The sequence below is a fragment of the Thalassophryne amazonica genome, chromosome 11 (assembly GCF_902500255.1).
Source record: "Thalassophryne amazonica chromosome 11, fThaAma1.1, whole genome shotgun sequence".
Taxonomy (NCBI): Eukaryota; Metazoa; Chordata; class Actinopteri; order Batrachoidiformes; family Batrachoididae; genus Thalassophryne; species Thalassophryne amazonica.
The window spans coordinates 80859218-80873124 of record NC_047113.1 but is presented as its reverse complement, the minus strand read 5'-3'; the positions used below and the strand labels follow the sequence as shown (position 1 = coordinate 80873124).

Below are 13907 nucleotides of genomic sequence, written 5' to 3'. Positions count from 1 at the left end.
AGATATAAGGATTCTGATTGCCCCCTGTTGGTTGATGGGCGTAATTAAACCGCCGGCAGAGGCATTTGGCCTCAGAGTGCCACGCTAGTTTTCATCATTTTAAAAATGACAAAAATGATCACAAAATAGAATCCGAGAAACAAACACATAATTCTGCCAGAGCGACTCTCACTGACAGTTAATAAAAATGAATTAAAAATACCCACAATGCACCAAGACTCCAGGCTTCAACAAAAATCCAAAACCTTTCAAAGGGAACTCAACAAAAACATCTATGAACCAAATGTGCAGCCAGATCCACAGCTGAGACACGCCGTGAACCAGGAGGATGTGTAAACGCTAACACCTATTTTTCAGCAACAATAAAGCAAAACGCACCTCTAACGCTCGCTTTTTATTTGAAGCCACTTCCTATTGACAGCCTGCTGGGACTCGGAATTGAAAGGGCATGATCTTTTCTGAAGGCAGACTGGGGGATTGTACCAATACTATTTTCAGAACCACATCAAGCCAATTAGCACAGTGGCTGCTAAGCTGGTGCATGCTGGGAGCCCGAGCGGATGCACAAGATCGTGAGTGTGTGCATCTGTTTTATGTAAGCGGAGCCATATGCTCATATTCCAACTGTACATGGATCTCTGCAGCCATGTGGAGGCTCAAAATGATCCAGAGCTCGTTAGCTAAAGCGTCCCGAGTGCCTGCTAATTAGCACATAATAGGACAGGCGCGCCCGCCACAGAGGGTTCTGTAATTTAAGAATAAAGTTCATTTTCCTGCCAGAGACATCCCTCACAGCCGTGACCAGGCGGCTACAATTAGCCTGCTCTCCATTAGCATCGCTCGTCAGCCGTGAACCATCACTTATTGTTAGCTAACAGCGCTGTCATTAGTACAGGACCAGCTAATCTCAGGGTGCCCATTATGCTAAGTCTGCTCGCCACAGTCTTCTGGTTAAATTAGACTTTATTACGGAAAGACAGTCTGGGAAACCCTGACCCGGGTTTTTACTGAGCGGCTCGTCGTCGGAGGTGCGAGTGGCAGCTGGAAATAGAAGCAGATGAATCACGGCAGGTTTGTTCTCTAATTGCAGCTTTCACTTTGAACACAGAAGACACATCGAGCCATCTTTAGCTTCCGCGTTGGATGGAGAAATTATCACGATACCGACGTTGACAATTTCCAAAATTACTCACTGCCATCCTGACGCATGCAACACCTCTAATGTAGGAACGGCGCCCAGCGGGAGCAAACTCAACGCCGCTATTTGGACATCGTCCACAATGTTATCAAACTGGTTTTAGTGATTTACAAATTCTCTGGTGTCACAAACAGTAACTCATATTTTTTCCTTTTCAGGCTGCAAATAAAAAATTACAATTCAATCATTTAAGCTCACATTTATTTATTTGTTATCATTTAGTGGAAAAAAATTCATAAATGAGAGAAAAAACTTTTTTTTTTGACAAGTAGTCTAAAATCTAAATCAGCTAGTTTTTAACAAGCAATCGATTATTTTGTCAGTTTTCGTCCATTTTAAACCCAGTTTTTTTTCTGGTTGTTCCAAGTTAATGTCTGATTTAAAGCCATTAAATATTTTGTCCCATTTGTCCGCAGGATGGACAGGAAAAGTTTACTGATCTGAAATTGACTTGAACACAAGACAAAATGGTCAATGTTGAAGCTGGAACATTTTTACTTTCCGATAAAAAAAGAGAAAAATTAAAAATAGACGGGCTAGGGTTAGGGTCCTACATTAGTGAGTAAAATGAGCACCAATGAGCTGAGGCCCACAAATTTCTATTCAATTAAATTTGATGGAAATAATCAAATTCTCATGTAATAAAAAACAAAAATGTCAGTAGTGACTATAATGTTGCTGGATACATCATGTTCACAGAAACTGCTGTGTGGTCTCCAGCTCGGAATGTCATAAGGTTGGATCTCCATCCATGATGTCTGCGGGCCGTCTCTGGTCCATCTCCAATCCGTCTGCAGTCCATCTCGGCTCCATCTCTAGTCCGTCTCCAGTCCGTCTCCAGTCCGTCTCTGGTCCATCTCCAATCTGTCTGCAGTCCGTCTCTGGTCTGTCTCTGCTCCATCTGCGGCCCGTCTGTGTTCCATCTTTGGTCAGTCTCTGGTCCGTCTCCAGTCCGTCTGCAGTCTGTGTGTGGTCCATCTCCAGTCTGTCTCCAGTCCATCTCTGGTCTGCATGTCTCCTGTCTGTCTCTGGCCTGCCGCCTCTGTGCACATATAGAGAGATGATGGACTCCACCTGAGTTAGTGCTTCCTTTTCCATAAACTCCACAGCAGCATGTCTCAGGTAGACATGTGTTGAAGACCTCCAGTAGCTGGAGAAGGTCAAGGACACGCCCACGTGTCACCTGGTTGCAGCAGATGGATGATTACTTTGGGAGGTGGGGGTGGACCCACAGTGGTTTGGTGGATGTGACTTGTCAAAAAGAACCTGCAGCTGGTTTGGACTTTGGACCAGTTTTGTGATTTAAGGAGCCGTTGAACAGATCCAGGTTCCGTTATTGGTTTGTTGACTATTCCAACTGTGATCGTGAGAACGTTCTCAGCAGTGTGAATGATTTTGGGTTGTGAAAAGCTTCTCTGTTTGACTTTTTTCTTCTCCACTAATCCGTCTCTCTGCTAATTCCTCTTTGTCTCCAGGTTCCTCCGGGGAACGCCGTCATCCCAGCCTCAGAATCCGTTATGTTTGCAATAAATTACAAATGCAACATCCGACAGCATACCGATCATAATGAGAGGAGAATAAATGTAACATTTAGCATTCTGGGTATTTATTTATAAATGTTTCTTGTACTTCATGCAAAGAGATAAATATGAACTATTCAAATATATGATAATTATTGTACACAGTATAAAATTACTACGACTCAGAAAAGTCACACGTTAATATTTAAGAATGATTTTACTTTGAAGACTGATGAACTGTGACCAGACAAATGAAATAAAAGAGATTTCCTACAGTGACCTGCATGCTTTGTACCTGATGACGTCAGGGCCACGCCCACATCTACTGGGTGCTTCAGGTGTAAATTTAAGGTGTTTGTTTTATAAATAAGAACTTTACTGTTGGAAAATCTCCAGATTGATCATTGATTTGGAAAGTCTCCAGATTGATCACTGATTTGGTCAATTAATCACTGACTTGCCTGAAAGGAAATTTGTCTATAAGAGCTGCTTCTAAGGTGAAACTAGAAACTTCACTGGGAACATCATTTTGTGGGTTTAGAACCATTATTCAGATGAAACAAGATATCTGAGGACATCTTTGATCATTTGAGGAATGATTTAGTGAAAATGACACAGAATCGGGCGTTGTGGTTAGCACCGCTGACTCCGAGCATGAAGGTCATGGGTTCTCTTCCCACCTGGTCCTTTCTGTGTGGAGTTTGTGTGTTCTCCCTGTGTTCAAAATCAGCTCATCAGTCCCACTCTGTCTCCATTTTTCTGCACTAAATGATGGCTGATATTTAAAAATCTGCAGAAACTGTAAACGATGACAGAAGACTGCCGATCGATGGGTGAACACGGGGAGTCTCACTTCCTATGGCACTGCCCACCTTAACCTTTACCGCCAGCGGCCGACAGGTCCATCAATCAAACGGAGTGACAGCTGCATCAGCCACTCAGCCTCCTGATCGATGCGATGGATTTTCTGGAGTCAGACTCGGATATTATGACATCTGATAGCGGTTAATATTTCTCCACAGAAGACGGATGCCGAGTGACGAGCGCGGAGGCGGAGATCAATCTTTGTGTCTTATTGCTGCTCACGTTCAATAACACTTGAATGGAGGATGAATACCGCAGGGAGGCACCACAAAGATTTACTGACGGACCTCAAACCCACAAAAGGTGACAGTCTCCGCCCACATCTGCCAACCCAATGTTTGTTTATTTTCCTAAAGACAAATTCACACAAATGTGGGATCTGAAAATGACTTTTTGCCCTCAAACTTTTGTTTTGATGTTTACAGGTTTCAGTTACACGCAATTAAAAAAAACTAAAACAAAAAACCAAGGTGATCTAGGCTCAAGACTCTGATTCGCCTTCTGGCAAACTGAACTTTAATCTTGTGGATCCACCATGACGCAGCAGCCAAAGGTTGCCCAGTTTCTTCAGTCACAGCCACAGAAGCTTGTAACACCTTCAGAGTCATAGCTGAACTCTTGGAAGCTTCCCTCACTGCTTTGTTCACTGTGGCTCTGCTGATGAAGTCAGGCTGCTTGCCACCAACATAAAGCACACCACCACACTGTTTCTATTGATTGCCGATCGATTTTCTGGAGCATAATTCCCACCTTTTGTTCCGTATCATCAGCTCCTTAAAGTGGGATCTTTGTGCACTGTTGTGCACATTTATTATTGGCATTTATTCTTTAGTTATTGGAGTTTACTTTGTTTTGTGTGTGGATTCCTGGGAAATCTCAACATAAATAGTTATTACTAGCAAAGTACCCATCCTTCAGACGGTGAAGAAAGCGTGTCGTAATCGTGAGTCACTGACCCGGGAAACTGCATCAGGATACTGAGACAGCGTATTAGCTTCCAAAAGAAAGCTTTCAAAGCATTGTGAAGTAGCAGCTATAACAGACACACTGAGCCCTTATTTTAGAAGGTTAACACTTCATCTTTTTTTTTTTTCCTAATAGTTATGAAGTGACTCTGCAGTGTGATGAAAACAGGTGTAACTTTTAATTGTTTTCTGATTATGTTACGAAGTTGTCAATAAAATTTATCTATCTGTCACAACACCAGGTGGCAGTAAAAGACATTTGCATCAGTAACAGCGCCACTTAGTGTATTCTGAAGTATGATGGGAATGACAGATTATAATAAACTATGAGAATGCATGAAATTCAAGGCAAGACTGGAAAGAAAATGTAATAAAAAAACATGCTGACATTTGTTTGTGATAATTAAGAAGCAATGCTTTCACAAAACTATTCTGTTTTCATGCATTTTTTGGGCATTAAGCTGAGCCATTATCAAGCCTCGCTCCCCAGCGCGCAAAGGCTTCTGGGATACTCTAAAATCGTGAATATAGTAGATTCTTAATATTTTTTATTGGAGGTGGTGGTCAAGTGGTTAATGTACTTACTTTCAGTGCAGAAGGTTTCTGGTTCAAATCCCGCCCCTGCCACATTTCTCTATGTAATGTGGAGCTGTGTCAGGAAGGGCATCTGGTATAACCTGTGCCAGTAAACCTGTGCCAATTCAACATGCAGATCCACCTCGGATTTGCTGTGGGACCCTGAGTGCAAAACAAGAGAGCAGCCGAAGGGACTTTCTATTTTTAATATTTTATTATTAAAAAGATAATAATAATAGTAATAATAATAATAATAATAATAAAAGTATCATTTTTTGGCATATAAGTTAGACTGGAGCATATGTAACTCAGAAAAAAACAACAAAAAAAAAACCCCAACATACTAGTGAAAACATGGTATTCTTTGCTCTTCTTCTGACTTTCTTTCAAAAATTTACTGGAAAAGTTCTGATTTAGATGCTTAATATTAACTAGCATGTTGTCCGTGGGGATCCACGGGCTCTAGATTGGGTCATGTTTATAAACTAGGTAGCTGACATTTTTCATGGGTGGTAATAAATTAAGCAAAGTTTCATAATGATTTTAAGTGAAAGTACAGAAAATTAAAATGATGTGAATAATTGTATTCATTATTTGGCCCATTTAGTTGATGTCATGTTTTAAAACTGGCAGTGGTGAGATATTTTCTTTGTTACTGTTTTATAGCACTTGATGACAGACAATATTCTGTGTTACTAATGTTTTATCTGAGTCCTTGTTTTGAAGTTGCATCAATTTTAACAAACATCAGCAAGTGACCTTTACTCTTGGAGAAGCCACATGTAGCTGTTGTCCACGTGAGGTCACTTAGCTTTTAATGTACAGATGATTTATCGCCCCGTGCTGGAATGACGTGTCTCCAGAATGTAATTATCATCGTCCATTGTTCACTGTTGTTACTTAATATCCGTAATTTCCCCAAAAATATTTTTTCCACTTTCACAGTGTTCATCCTTGACCCAAAATACATAAACTTACCAAACAGCAAATGTCAGCTCTCCCCGGTTTCTCTGTGATTGAAGTTATACACACACACAGAGGCCACTTGGCTTTGAATATATATGATAATAAAATTATTTTGAGCTGTGGGTCTGTATTTAAAAGATCTCTGCAAACTGAGGTTGTGATTGTTAATGTTATTAAATGTGTATTAGTTCATATTTTGGGGGCAGAAGTTTCCAAAGACAAAACCATCAAAGCATTGTCATGGAGATGAGAGTATCCTGTACCGTAAAATGTTGAGCGTTGGATAAACATTCAGGTTTAAAGTTTTTGCAGTTCAGGTTTAAAGTTTTTGCAGTTCATGTTTAAAGTTTTTGCAGTTCAGGTTTAAAGTTTTTGCGGTTCAGGTTTAGAGTTTTTGCGGTTCAAGTTTAAAGTTTTTGCGGTTCAGGTTTAGAGTTTTTGCGAATCAGGTTTAAAGTTTTGCGGTTCAAGTTTAAAGTTTTTGCGGTTCAGGTTTAAAGTTTTTACGGTTCAAGTTTAAAGTTTTTGCCATTCAGGTTCAGAGTTTTTGCATTTGAAGTTTAAAGTTTTGCGGTTCAGGTTTAAAGTTTTTGCGGTTCAGGGATAGAGTTTTTGCGGTTCAGATGTAAAGTTTTTGCGGTTCAGGTTTAAAGTTTTTGCAGTTCAGGTTTAAAGTTTTTGCAGTTCATGTTTAAAGTTTTTGCAGCTCAGGTTTAAAGTTTTTGCAGTTAATATTTAAAGTTTTGCAGTTCAGGTTTAAAGTTTTTGCGGTTCAGGTTTAGAGTTTTTGCAATTCAGGTTTAAAGTTTTTGCAGTTTAAGTTTAAAGTTTTTGCGGGTCAGGTTTAGAGTTTTTGCGGTTCAGATTTAAAGTTTTTGCAGTTCAGGTTTAAAGTTTTTGCGGTTCATTTTTAGAGTTTTTGCGGTCAAGTTTAAAGTTTTTGCGGTTCAGGTTTAGAGTTTTTGCGATTCAGGTTTAAAGTTTTTGCAGTTCATGTTTAAAGTTTTTGCAGCTCAGGTTTAAAGTTTTTGCAGTTCAAGTTTAAAGTTTTTGCGGTCAGGTTTAGAGTTTTTACAGTTCATGTTTAAAGTTTTTGCAGTTCAGGTTTACAGCTTTTGCGGTTCAGGTTTAAAGTTTTTGCAGTTCAAGTTTAAAGTTTTTTGCAGTTCAGGTTTACAGCTTTTGCGGTTCAGGTTTAAAGTTTTTGCAGTTCAGATTTAAAATTTTTGCAGTTCAGGTTTAAAGTTTTTGCAGTTCATGTTTAAAGTTCTTGCAGTTCAGGTTTAAAGTTTTTGCAGTTCATGTTTAAAGTTTTTGCAGCTCAGGTTTAAAGTTTTTGCAGTTAATATTTAAAGTTTTGCAGTTCAGGTTTAAAGTTTTTGCGGTTCAGGTTTAGAGTTTTTGCAATTCAGGTTTAAAGTTTTTGCAGTTTAAGTTTAAAGTTTTTGCGGGTCAGGTTTAGAGTTTTTGCGGTTCAGATTTAAAGTTTTTGCAGTTCAGGTTTAAAGTTTTTGCGGTTCATTTTTAGAGTTTTTGCGGTCAAGTTTAAAGTTTTTGCGGTTCAGGTTTAGAGTTTTTGCGATTCAGGTTTAAAGTTTTTGCAGTTCATGTTTAAAGTTTTTGCAGCTCAGGTTTAAAGTTTTTGCAGTTCAAGTTTAAAGTTTTTGCGGTCAGGTTTAGAGTTTTTACAGTTCATGTTTAAAGTTTTTGCAGTTCAGGTTTACAGCTTTTGCGGTTCAGGTTTAAAGTTTTTGCAGTTCAAGTTTAAAGTTTTTTGCAGTTCAGGTTTACAGCTTTTGCGGTTCAGGTTTAAAGTTTTTGCAGTTCAGATTTAAAATTTTTGCAGTTCAGGTTTAAAGTTTTTGCAGTTCATGTTTAAAGTTCTTGCAGTTCAGGTTTAAAGTTTTTGCAGTTCATGTTTAAAGTTCTTGCAGTTCAGGTTTAAAGTTTTCGCGGTTCATTTTTAGAGTTTTTGCGGTTCAAGTTTAAAGTTTTTGCGGTTCAGGTTTAGAGTTTTTGCGATTCAGGTTTAAAGTTTTTGCAGTTCAGGTTTAAAGTTTTTGCGGTTCATGTTTAAAGTTTTTGCAGCTCAGGTTTAAAGTTTTTGCAGTTCAGGTTTAAAGTTTTTGCGGTTCAGGTTCAGAGTTTTTGCATTTGAAGTTTAAAGTTTTTGCGGTTCAGGTTTAAAGTTTTTGCGGATCAGGTGTAGAGTTTTTGCTGTTCAGGTGTAAAGATTTGCGGTTCAGGTTTAAAGTTTTTGCGGTTCAGGTTTAAAGTTTTCGAGTTCAGGTTTAAAGTTTTTACAATTCATGTTTAAAGTTTTTGCGGTTCAGATTTAAAGTTTTTGTGGTGGCTGGATTTTGAGGGTGGTTTGTGAATGTTTGTCCTCAGCGTTCAGGTGGGCATCGTTGGCTACTCTGTGCAGATGCTGTGTCTCTGTCGTCGGTGAAGTTGTTGTTTGAACTTTAAGCTGTGAAGCAAACAGAGATGCAAGCAGCATCAACTCATCTCGACAGCGTCCATACTGTAGGAGCCGACTGTTCACAGTGATTAGGAGCCATCTGAGGATGTTTATTAATGACCTTGGCATGATCGCCGGCTGCCATGATGGTAATGCAATTCGCTGGCAGCCAGGGTACCATAGCAGTGCACAAAGAGCGGTCTGAAAGCACAGAACAAGGCGCCTGGTGGACATCCATATTAATGGAGACTTCAGCCTGTGTTCTGCTGCCATGAGCCGAGGCTCAGGTCCAGCCAACGTGACCTGATCCCTGAGGACGTGCGCCTTTATCTTCATAGCGAGGTGTCCGTTCCATCACAACCTGTCATGACATGTCTGAAGAGATCTCCTGAGATGTCCTGAAAATGTCTTCAGAAGTTCTGAGAAGTCAGAGTTCAGAAGTCCACCATGATGAGACTTCACTCACTCTGGAAGCCTCTATGTTATTCAGCTAGATTTTTTTAAGTCATAATGTCAGACGCCATCGCAGATGTGGGTGAAGGAGATTTTTATGACTCCCATTAAAAAAACAAGCCACTGTTTGTTTGATTACATGCGTTCATTAGTGGCAGATTTTGTTCCATCTGCCTCAGGAGCATCTTTGAGGCATTCAATGTCAACATGGACTTCCTGAATATCCAGGTCCTGGATAACGTTGCTGCTGTCAATGATTTTTTCTGAGTAAGGAGTTGCACTTATCCAGGATTACAATCAGATCCTAACCAAGGATGAACAGCAGCGCCACCTGCTGCAAGATATTGAGTGGCATCGATGTCAGTTCCTGAAGGTGAAGAAAAACGGAACCACACGCCCCATGAGTGTTTGCAGAATCAGGCAGCATCACCTCAGGGAGCTCAGGCTCACTGTGAGCGGGAGCCTTTCCTCACGCCTGCTGCGTGTGAGTGCGAGTCGTGATGCACCAGATGCTGGCACAGAAATGGCAGATGATAATCTGACTGGTTTGTTTCTTGTTTTGCCCACAACACGCACAGGAATCATCAAATGAGTAAATCCAGGTGCTCTGCACTGTGCGCCGCACTTTGTGCTCAGATTATGCACCATGTAAACGGCAGCATGGTGCTAAACACCTCCAACACACTTCAGGCTGTGCACTACACACGGTGCTCACAGATTGGATGGCTGAAGGATGCAGCGCGTTCTTCATATGTATTATTTGTGCAGATGGCCTCTGGCCAAACATCAGCAGGTGAAGTGTTTGCAGCAACAGCAGCAAAATAAAACAGCTGTGTGTGAGTAAGCAGGTTGTGTTTCAAAACATCCCGCTGGAGGCTTCGTTCACCAGTTTGTTTGCATCAGAAAAAGTGGATCTGAAACTGAGCCGTGCAGCAGCAGGTCGGAAGCAGCAAAAAGAGGATCCACATGTGAAAGCAGATTGGGATTAGATCATCTTTACTGTCACACATTAGAACCAACGCTACGCTGAATCCGCCTGACCGCCGCCTGACCTCCAGCGTGACATCACTCAGACATCCGTCAGGATTTTATTTCTGCTTCAAGCTGAAAGATTCCAGCACGCTGCATTTAGTGGGAGGAACCACTAATTCCACGAAAGGGGAAGGTCAAAGGGCTCAGCCAATCAGTGGAGGGCAGAGGGCGATACATGACAGCGTCACAGAGAGTTGCAGAGTGCTCGTTACGTTCACTGATGACGAAGTCGTTCTGTTGACGTCATGTCAATATGGCATCATAGGGAGACGATGAGAACATGAATCCCCAATGCAGAGACCACGGTGATCCGACAGAACGAGAGTAACACGGTTTGAAAACGAGTCACTAAATTCAGAAGATCACATACATCAGACTCTAAAATCTCTGCAAGATGATAGAAATGACATAAAATTTTAATGAACTAAAGAATAATTTAATAAGACGACTGAGGGAAGCCACCTTTGATACCTCTGCAGAAGTAGAAGGTTTGAGTGGCTGGAGAGACATCTGTCTTCATGGTGAAGTTCGCTGCAGGATGCTGTAATCTAAGGCAGGTCCTCGCTGTTCTGCACTGATCCACAGTGAAATATTTTGAGATTTGCACTTCCAGATGAAGTTGGGTGTTCTGGAGCTGCAGGTGGCCTCCACATGAAGCGCTTCAGTTCGTTATCAGCCCTGTGGAAACACAGCAGCTACAAATAAATAAACAAATTGAGCATAAGAGGTCTATTAGAAAAGTATCCGACCTTTTTATTTTTTTCAAAAACCATATGGATTTGAATCACGTGTGATTGCGTCAGCCAAGCTTGAACCTTCGTGCGCATGCGTGAGTTTTTTCAAGCCTGTCGGTTGCGTCATTCGCCTGTGAGCAGGCTTTGAGTGAGGAGTGGTCCACCCCTCTCGTCGTTTTTTTCATTGTTTAGGAATGGCTCAGAGACTGCCGCTTTGCTTGATCAAACTTTTTTCAGAAACTGTGAGGGACATCAAAGTGGACACCATTCGAGAAATTCAGATGGTTTTTGGTGAAAATTTTATGGGCTTCAAAAAGATTACGGAGTGTTACTGTCACTTTAAGGACGGCCCAGAGCGACTGGTGGTGCGCCGCGCTCCGAAGCCGCCATCGACAGGCTGAGCGACCATTTCATTTCTAAACGGATGGCTGTATGGATCCGTGACCATCATGTGCAATTTCTCTGGTTATCACAAGAGCTGGACATCAACCATTTTCTGGCAGATTTCACTTTTAACAAGAGATTTTGTCATGGAAAGCCGAGCGGAGGCTTCGCGCGTCACGATGGATTCGCCACTGGAACGAGACAAAACCACCTCAGTTTTGGTCTCACAGGACGACTTTGAGATGGCGTTCAGACAGCTGTCGGTGGTTTTTCCATCGAGTGATTATCCGAGAAATTGTGGATGTGCCTGGACATGCCAGAACATGTCCCATGAGGCTTCATCACGGCGTTGCTTTGCGCCATGCGGCACCGCCGCGATGCACGGAATTCCTCCGCACGTCTGTCTCAATGTGCCAAAAAAGTGCTGATGTCCACGTCTTTTCACAATTCCTGTGCTAGCCAGATGACATCCCGGATAAAACACAGCATCCAGTTTGGAAATGAACGGCACATTCCACTGTTACAGGAGTTTTTGTCATGGAAAGAGGAGTGGAGGCTTCGCGCGTCGTGGCGGTGCTACAATGACACAACTGAAAAAAATAAAAAGGTCGGATACTTTTCTAATAGACCTCGTATTCTGGAGAGTATTCTGGAGAGTATTCAGGAGAGTATTCCAGAGAGTATTCCAGAAAGTATTCCAGAGAGTAGTCTGGAGCATTCAGAGGCTGCTGCTGCTAACGTCAACAATTAGAGGAGAAAGAAGATTCAGCAGGAGGTGTTATCGACGTCCCACAGGGATCAGAGGTCAGTCTGGATCAAGGGTCTGTGCACAATAAACCCTATCAAACACTGCTGATTGGATTCAGGCACAAAGCCGTGCGGCACTCTGTGACCGGAGCAGCCGACCGCTCATCAGCCGCAGGAAGACAAAACAAGCTTTTAAAAAAACTGAGCTGACACGCGCGCTGCTCATCCCCACCTGAATGTGCTCATGAGCGAGCGAGACGAAGGTTCAAAGTGTCAACATCGAAGCGCCTCTTTCCTTCAGAGACAGAAAAGCTTCAGACCTCGCAGCGGTTTTCTGCAACGGCAGCAAAAATGAGGAGCGGTGCCACGAGGAATGGCGGCACGAGGAATGGTGACATGAGGAAGGGTGGCAGCGTATCATCACCTTGGTGGCGGTGGGAATGAAGGACGCTGACAGATGGTGATCACATTCAAACAGCACCGTCAGTGGGAATAAGTGTTAATGAGCGATCAATAAACATCAGCGACAATCAGGACAAATAATTCACAAATCATTTTTCCATCAAAGTAAAAAATTCTGCAAACAGATGAAACGAGTTTGACTTAACAAGGTAAAAAAAAAAACACCCTCACAAAGTCATCTACCTCTGCTGACCTAATGCGGCTCAGACTGACTAGTGTGGCTTAAACGTTATACGAATGTGGTCCAGATACAGCATCAATGCAATGTGGTTTGGACACAGCATTAAAACAGTTCAGAGACTGAATTAATGTACTTCAGAGGTAGTACAGTCAGTTGCCCAGTTCTGGATCACTTTTTTGAAAGTCCCACTATATGGAGCCATAATGCAACTGAATATCCTTTATTGGGTATTTGGATGTTATCTAGCTGAAGAAGTCAGGATGGGGTAGCCCTTCTACTTAAAGTGTGAAGCCACATTATGTGTGGTGCAAATATTTGCCAGAAATGGATCACACTGCCCGGTTCGGGATCACGATACTCTGTGTCACTTTGGGGGCATTCCTGGCATCTGGCTGGAGCCCTTCTAATGCAGAATGACACACACTGTGCCCGAGAATGTGTTTTGAACACAAAATGATATAAATCATACTTATTAAATGAGAATTTACTTAGTTTCAAAAGGCACTGTTATACATTTTTACGAGCAAAAAAATGAAGTGTTTACTCAAATTGGGTGGCATTCCTTAATAAATGAAGATAAAATAAAGTTTTGGTAATAAACATTCTTGGATTTTGACATCTCCCCCTAAGCTTTTAACTCAATGAAGTGGGTCAGGATAGCACAAGATGCTCCACTTGCTGTCATTTCACAACCTATATTGTTAGAGATGGAGAGCAAAGGAGGGTTTTAAATGTGTGGAGGTGAGATTTCTCCTGAATTAAAAAGTAAAAGCCCCCACATTCATGCCCATTTGTGATGTTGAGATGACCCCCAAAGTACACATGGCTCACAAGTACTGACACGAGGCTGCTGCTTCAGTGATCCACAACCGGCAAATTTTCGTGTCGGAGATAAATGCGTGCAGCAGTTAAACCGCGCTCCCCCAAATCACAGTCACCTTGGTTCAATGATTATCTGCGTGACCTCAAGCATAAAGCAAGAGGTCTAGAACGGAAATGACGTCGTTCAAAATTAGAAGTATTTCACCTTGAGTGGCGTGATGCTATCTTAGACTATAAGCGTGCATTATTGGCTACAAAGCGGATTTGCTACTCTGATTTGATCAACAAAAACAAGCATAACTCATCTTGTTCAACACAGTGGCAACACTTTTGCATGGACAACCACCTGTAGTTCGCTGTCCTTTTACAGCACAAGATTTCCTGGATTACTTTGGGAAGAAAATAGAAGACATCAGGTTAAACATATCCCGGCATGCCTTAATCCAGCCACTACACCCTGCTATTGATGTGGGCTACTACTGAGCCACTACTGAGGTATTACCTAGATTTACAGAATTTGACAGTATCTCACTAGGCATGCT

The 13907-nt window shown here is 41.7% G+C and overlaps 1 long non-coding RNA gene across 1 annotated transcript; it reads left to right on the top strand.

The window, feature by feature from the left end:
* The first annotated feature begins 323 nt into the window (after positions 1-323).
* LOC117520940 lies at positions 324-8905 on the top strand. Its single transcript, XR_004563823.1, has 3 exons — positions 324-572; positions 3741-3885; positions 8515-8905. It is a non-coding gene; the product is annotated as an uncharacterized LOC117520940 (long non-coding RNA).
* The last annotated feature ends 5002 nt before the right edge of the window (positions 8906-13907 follow it).